We start from the raw sequence: 7,230 nt of genomic DNA, 5'->3' as shown, positions 1-7,230 counted from the left end.
GATTTTCTTCTGCTGTAGAGAAAATAATGAAGAACTACAGTAGTTGGTAAGTGTCACCACCTAAGTGATGTGTAGATTTTCTTTTTAGCATTGCAGATTCTACACCCCCCCCCCCCCCCCCCCACAAGCTTGGTTGGGGTAGTGTCCTGCTGCCATTTCAACAATTTTGAAAGCATGGATTTGTTGAAGGCAGATCCTGTTTGACTACCTTGATCGAGTTCTTTTGAAGTAAAGGAGAGGGTTGATTAGGGTAGTGCAGTTGATCTGTATAAAGACTCTCAAAAGGTGTTTGACAAAGTACCGTATAGTAAACTTGTTAGCAAATTTAAAGCCCATGAGATTAAAGACGGTGGCAGCATGGATACAAATTGGCTAAGGGACAGAAAGCAGACAGTAGTGGTGAATGGTTATATTTTTAGACTGGAAGGAAATATACAGTGGTGGTGTCACCCAGAGGTCAGTATTAGGACTACTGCTCTGTTTGATCCATATTAATGATCTGGATGTGGGCATATAGGACATAGTTTCAATGTTTGCAGATGATATGAAACTTAAATGTAAACAATGAGGATAGTAACAGATTTCAGGTGGACGTAGACGGGTACAATGGGTGGACAAATGGCAGATGAAATTTAATGCAGAGAAGTGTGAAGTGATACATTTTGGTAGGAAGAATGAGGAGAAGCAACATGAATTAAATGGTGCAATTTTACAAGAACAGAAACTTGGGGGTGTATGTACACAGATCTTGAAAGGTGACAGGACAAGTTGAGAATATATGCTTGTTTGGCCTCAATTGGAGTATTGTTTTCAATTCTGTGCATTGCACTGTTGGAAGGATGTTAATTTAGAATTTGGGGAGTGTGGCACCGATTACTATAATGGTACCAGGAATGAGGGACTTAGTTATGTGGAGAAGCTGGGGTTGTGCGCCTTAGAGAAAAAGATTAGATAGAGGAATTCAAAATCATGAATAATTTTGACACTATATAACGAAGAACTGTTGCCAGTGGCGGATGGGTCAGTAATGTGAGGACACAGGTGAAAGAACCATGAACTTTTTTTTCCCCCCCTAAACACCAAGTTGTTGTGAATGGACTACCTGGAAAAAGTGGTGGAAGCTGATTCAATTGTAACGTTTAAATGCTGAAAAAAAATTAGAGCTATGGGGAAAGAGCAGTGGCATGGGATTAATTGGATAGCTCTTTTAAAGAGCTGGCAGAGGCAAGATGGGCTGAATGGCCTGTGCCATATTCCAGTGCTGTTCCTACATTAAAAACCATAGAACGATAGAAAAGTTACCACACAGGAGGCCATTCAGCCCATTGTGTCTATGCCAGCTGAAAAAACTAGCTGCCCAATCTAATCCCACCTTCCAGCACCTGGGCCATAGCCTTGCAGGTTACAGCACTTCAGGTACATATCCAGGTACCTTTTTTAAATGAGTTAAGGGTTTCTGCCTCCACTACAGATCCAGGCAGTGAATTTTAGATGCCCACCACCCTCTGGGTGGAAAAGGTTTTTCCACATGTTTTCTGTAATCCTTCTACCAATCACCTTAAATCTGTGCCCTAGCTAATTGACCTCTGCGATGGGGGAAACAGGTTCTTCCTCTCTACTCAGTTCCAGCATTACATCTCTATACCTCGGCCAATAAAGGAAAGCATTCCATATGCTGCCTTCACTTCATCTACCTGTCCTGCAGCCTGTGCATATGCACGCCAAGGTGTCTCACTTCTTCTACCTCTCTCAATATCTTCCTGTTTATTGTGTGTTCCCTTGCTTTGTTTACTCTCCCTAAATGCATACTCTCCCACTGCTACGGATTGAATTCTATTTGCCACTTTTCTGCCCACTTAACCAAACCAATGATCTCATTCTGGAGTGTACAGCTATCCGCTTCACTTATAACTACACAGCCAATTTTTATGTCATGAGCAAATATCCCAATCAAAACACCCCCCATCCCCTATTTAAGTCCAAATCATTGTGGTAAATATTAATCAGCAAGGGATCCTGTGGATCGCCACTGGAAACAGCTTTCCATTCACAAAAACAGTCGTCGACCACTACCCTTTGTTTCTAGTCATCGAGTTAACTTGCCACAGTCCCATTTAGACCACAACCACTGCAACACCCTCATCAATTAAAAAAAAATGACCGCTTCAAAAGTGGGGCATCCTGAAAAGTGCTGGGGCAAGGCCGGATCTTTCTGCTTCCGAGTCTGCAACATTCGATGTTGCGGTTTGAAGTTGGCGGGGCGAATGCGCAAGCCGGTGACGTAAGACGCTGCAAGGAGGGGGGAAGGCGGCGGAGATGGGGGGGCGGCGTGCGCGCCCCCCCCACCCCTGTGCTTGGCGCGCGCCGTTGTGCGTGCGCGGGCGCGCAGTGCATCCGGGTTCCCGGGAGCCGTCTCTCCCTGTGTGTGCGCGGCAGCGGGAAATGGCGCCCGAATGCTGGCGAGTGTAAACAGCAAGCGAGCGGCGGCCCAGCGACACCGAGCGGCCCCGGGCCTCCCGGACACAAGGCGCCAGCCGGCAGCCCGGTAAGCTGGCCTCGGGGAGTGTGGTTGGTGGGGGCTCGCTTTTATTCATTTCTCTCCACAGGTTCTCACTGCGTCTCCCGCTCCCCGTCAAATGACAAAGGAGAGACCGGGGGGAGGGGGCGGCCCCTTCTTCCGGGCAACGCAGCTACTCCAGGCCAGGGATGCGCTTTCGGCCCTGACTTAGTCTGTGGTGAGGGTGGGGGGTAAAGGCCCCAAGGCGGTGTGGGCCCAAGGCTGGCAGCCGCTCGGGGTCTGCGGTAGGCCCTGGACTCCTGGAAATAGTTTTAACTCTCGCCTGCTGAGTGATGCTCACACCGGAAAATAATACATATAGGCTGCCCGCTAATTAGTTACAGGTTGGGGAAATAACGGACACACACACGCATTCTCCCTAGCCCTGGATGACCCCGACCCTCCGAGGTGTCTCAACCCACCCACGTCGCCCCACCCCCCGCCGCACGCCCCTCCCCCCGCCGCACTCGCACCTCCCCCTTGCCCCAATATCTCAGTGACCCTCTTCCCCCAAAGCCCCCCCTTGGCCCTCACCTTCCCCAAAGCCCCCCCTTGCCCCTCACCTTCGCCATCGCCCACTAACCGTCCCCACCTGCCCCGTCCACTTTGCACCCTGTCTTACCTTCCCACCCGCCACGACCCGACCTTCCGTCCGCACCGGTCGCCCCCTTTCCCCTCCACCCGTGCCCCTCCCTGCCCCTGCCACCCCTTGCCCTGGCCGTCCACCCTCCTTCCCCGCCCCCCACCTCCTCCTTCCCCGCCCCCCACCTCCTCCTTCCCCGCCCCCCACCTCCTCCTTCCCCGCCCCCCCACCTCCTCCTTCCCCGCCCCCCACCTCCTCCTTCCCCGCCCCCCACCTCCTCCTTCCCCGCCCCCCACCTCCTCTTCCCCGCCCCCCACCTCCTCCTTCCCCGCCCCCCACCTCCTCCTTCCCCGCCCCCCACCTCCTCCTTCCCCGCCCCCCACCTCCTTCCCCGCCCCCCACCTCCTCCTTCCCCGCCCCCCACCTCCTCCTTCCCCGCCCCCCACCTCCTCTTCCCCGCCCCCCACCTCCTCCTTCCCCGCCCCCCACCTCCTCCTTCCCCGCCCCCCACCTCCTCCTTCCCCGCCCCCCACCTCCCCTTCCCCGCCCCCCACCTCCCCATTCCCCCTCACCCCCCCTCCCCATTCCCCCTCACCCCCCCCTCCCCATTCCCCCTCACCCCCCCCTCCCCATTCCCCCTCACCCCCCCCTCCCCATTCCCCCTCACCCCCCCCTCCCATTCCCCCTCACCCCCCCCTCCCATTCCCCTCACCCCCCCCTCCCATTCCCCCTCACCCCCCCCTCATCCCCCTCACCCCCCCTCCCCATTCCCCCTCACCCCCCCCTCCCCATTCCCCCTCACCCCCCCCCCCTCCCCATCCCCCTCATCCCCCCTCCCCCCTCCCCATTCCCCCTCACCCCCCCCTCCCCATTCCCCCTCACCCCCCCTCCCCATTCCCCCTCACCCCCCCTCCCCATTCCCCCTCACCCCCCCTCCCCATTCCCCCTCACCCCCCCTCCCCATTCCCCCTCACCCCCCCCTCCCCATTCCCCCTCACCCCCCCCTCCCCATTCCCCCTCACCCCCCCTCCCCATTCCCCCTCTCCCCCCTCCCCATTCCCCCCTCCCCATTCCCCTCTCCCCCTCCCCCCTCCCCATTCCCCCTCTACCCCCTCCCCATTCCCCCTCTACCCCATCCCCCTCACCCCCCTTCCCCATCTCCCCCCTACCCCCCTCCCCATTCCCCCTCTACCCCCCTCCCATTCCCCCTCACCCATTCCCCCTCTACCCCCCCTCTCCCCCTCACCCCCCTTCCCCCTCACCCCCCTTTCCCCCTCACCCCCCCTTTCCCCCTCACCCCCCCTTCCCCCTCACCCCCCCTTTCCCCCTCACCCCCCCTTTCCCCCTCACCCCCCCTTTCCCCCTCACCTCCCCCCATTCCCCTCACCCCCCCTCCCCATTCCCCCTCACCCCCCCTCCCCATTCCCCTCACCCCCCTCCCCATTCCCCCTCACCCCCCTCCCCATTCCCCCTCTCCCCCCCCTCCCCATTCCCCCTCACCCCCCTCCCCATTCCCCCTCACCCCCCCTCCCCATTCCCCCTCACCCCCCCTCCCCATTCCCCCTCACCCCCCCTCCCATTCCCCTCACCCCCCCTCCCCATTCCCCCTCACCCCCCCTCCCCATTCCCCCTCACCCCCCCTCCCCCATTCCCCCTCACCCCCCCTCCCCATTCCCCCTCACCCCCCCCTCCCCATTCCCCCTCACCCCCCCTCCCCATTCCCCCTCACCCCCCCTCCCCATTCCCCCTCACCCCCCCTCCCCATTCCCCCTCACCCCCCCCTCCCCATTCCCCCTCACCCCCCCTCCCCATTCCCCCTCACCCCCCCCCCTCCCCCATTCCCCCTCACCCCCCCTCCCCATTCCCCTCACCCCCCCTCCCCATTCCCCCTCACCCCCCCCTCCCCATTCCCCCCTCCCATTCCCCTCACCCCTCCCCATTCCCCCTCACCCCCCCCTCCCATTCCCCCTCACCCCCCCTCCCATTCCCCCTCACCCCCCTCCCCTCCCCCACTCCCCCATTCCCCTCACCCCCCTCCCATTCCCCCTCACCCCCCCTCCCCATTCCCCCTCACCCCCCTCCCATTCCCCTCACCCCCCCCTCCCCATTCCCCCTCACCCCCCTCCCCATTCCCCCTCACCCCCCCCTCCCCATTCCCCCTCACCCCCCCTCCCCATTCCCCCTCACCCCCCCTCCCCATCCCCTCACCCCCCCCTCCCCATTCCCCTCACCCCCCCCCCTTCCCCCTCACCCCCCTCCCCCTCCCCTCCCCCTCCCCCTCCCCCACTCCCCCTCCCCCCCCCCTCCCCATTCCCCCTCACCCCCCCCTCCCCATTCCCCCTCACCCCCCCCCTCCCCATTCCCCCTCACCCCCCCCCCCATTCCCCCTCACCCCCCCTCCCCATTCCCCCTCACCCCCCCCTCCCCATTCCCCCTCACCCCCCCCTCCCCATTCCCCCTCACCCCCCCCTCCCCATTCCCCCTCACCCCCCCCTCCCCATTCCCCCTCACCCCCCATTCCCCCTCACCCCCCCATTCCCCCTCACCCCCCATCCCCTCACCCCCCATTCCCCTCACCCCCCCCATTCCCCCTCACCCCCCATTCCCCCTCACCCCCCCATTCCCCCTCACCCCCCCCATTCCCCCTCACTCCCCCCATTCCCCCTCACCCCCCCTCCCCCCTCCCCCTCCCCCCTCCCCTCTCCCCCCTCCCCTCTCCCTCTCCCCCCTCCACCCTCCCCTCTCCCCCCTCCCCTCCCCTCTCCCCTCTCCCCCCTCCCCTCTCCCCCCCTCCCCTCTCCCCCCCTCCCCTCTCCCCCCTCCCCTCTCCCCTCTCCCCCCCTCCCCTCTCCCCTCTCCCCTCTCCCCCCCTCCCCTCTCCCCTCACCCCCCCTCCCCTCTCCCCCTCTCCCCCTCACCCCCTCACCCCCTCTCCCCCTCTCCCCCTCACCCCTCTCCCCACTCCCCCTCACCCCCTCTCCCCACTCCCCCTCACCCCCCCTCCCCCTCACCCCCCCTCCCCCTCACCCCCCCTCCCCCTCACCCCCCCTCCCCCTCACCCCCCCTCCCCTCACCCCCCTCCCCTCACCCCCCTCCCTCACCCCCTCACCCCCCCTCCCCTCACCCCCCTCCCATCTCCCCCTCACCCCCCTCCCCTCTCCCCCTCACCCCCCTCCCCTCTCCCCTTCACCCCCCCTCCCCTCTCCCCCTCACCCCCCCTCCCCTCCCCCTCACCCCCCCTCCCCTCTCCCCCTCACCCCCCTCCCCTCCCCCTCACCCCCCCTCCCCTCTCCCCCTCACCCCCCCTCCCCTCACCCCCCTCCCCTCTCCCCCTCACCCCCCTCCCCTCACCCCCCTCCCCTCTCCCCCTCACCCCCCCTCCCTCACCCCCCTCCCCTCTCCCCCTCCCCTCACCCCCCTCCCCTCTCCCCTCACCCCCCCTCCCCTCACCCCCCCTCCCCTCTCCCCCTCACCCCCCTCCCTCTCCCCTCACCCCTCTCCCCCTCACCCCCCCTCCCTCTCCCCCTCACCCCCCCCTCCCCTCTCCCCCTCACCCCCCCTCCCTCTCCCCCTCACCCCCCCTCCCCTCCCCCTCACCCCCCCCTCCCCTCTCCCCCTCACCCCCCCCTCCCCTCTCTCCCTCACCCCCCCTCTCCCCTCACCCCCACTCCCCTCTCCCCCTCACCCCCCCCTCCCCTCTCCCCCTCACCCCCCCCTCCCCTCTCCCCCTCACCCCCCCTCCCCTCTCCCCCTCACCCCCCCCTCCCCTCTCCCCCTCACCCCCCCCCCTCCCCTCTCCCCCTCACCCCCCCTCCCCTCTCCCCCTCACCCCCCCCCTCCCCTCTCCCCCTCACCCCCCCCCCTCTCCCCCTCACCCCCCCCTCCCCTCTCCCCCTCACCCCCCCCTCCCCTCACCCCCCCCCTCCCCTCTCCCCCTCACCCCCCCTCCCCTCTCCCCCTCACCCCCCCCCTCCCCATTCCCCCTCACCCCCCCTCCCCATTCCCCCTCACCCCCCCTCCCCATTCCCCCTCTCCCCCCTCCCCATTCCCCCCCTCCCCATTCCCCCTCTCCCCCCTCCCCCCCTCCCCA

At 64.0% G+C, this 7,230-nt stretch overlaps 1 protein-coding gene across 4 annotated transcripts in view; it reads left to right on the top strand.

The window, feature by feature from the left end:
* Window positions 1–2,384: 2,384 nt before the first annotated feature.
* LOC137352568 (CTD small phosphatase-like protein 2) overlaps window positions 2,385–7,230 on the top strand; it is an 87,954-nt gene continuing 83,108 nt past the window's right edge. For all 4 annotated transcript variants that reach the window (XM_068018215.1, XM_068018216.1, XM_068018213.1 and 1 more), the window contains exon 1: window positions 2,385–2,545. The gene's annotated coding sequence lies outside the window, so the exon portion shown is untranslated. The remainder of the gene's footprint in view (window positions 2,546–7,230) is intronic.

This window comes from Heterodontus francisci, chromosome 38 (assembly GCF_036365525.1).
Source record: "Heterodontus francisci isolate sHetFra1 chromosome 38, sHetFra1.hap1, whole genome shotgun sequence".
Taxonomy (NCBI): domain Eukaryota; kingdom Metazoa; phylum Chordata; class Chondrichthyes; order Heterodontiformes; family Heterodontidae; genus Heterodontus; species Heterodontus francisci.
Note: the sequence above shows the minus strand (reverse complement) of the source record. Positions and strands in the feature narration are given on the sequence as shown.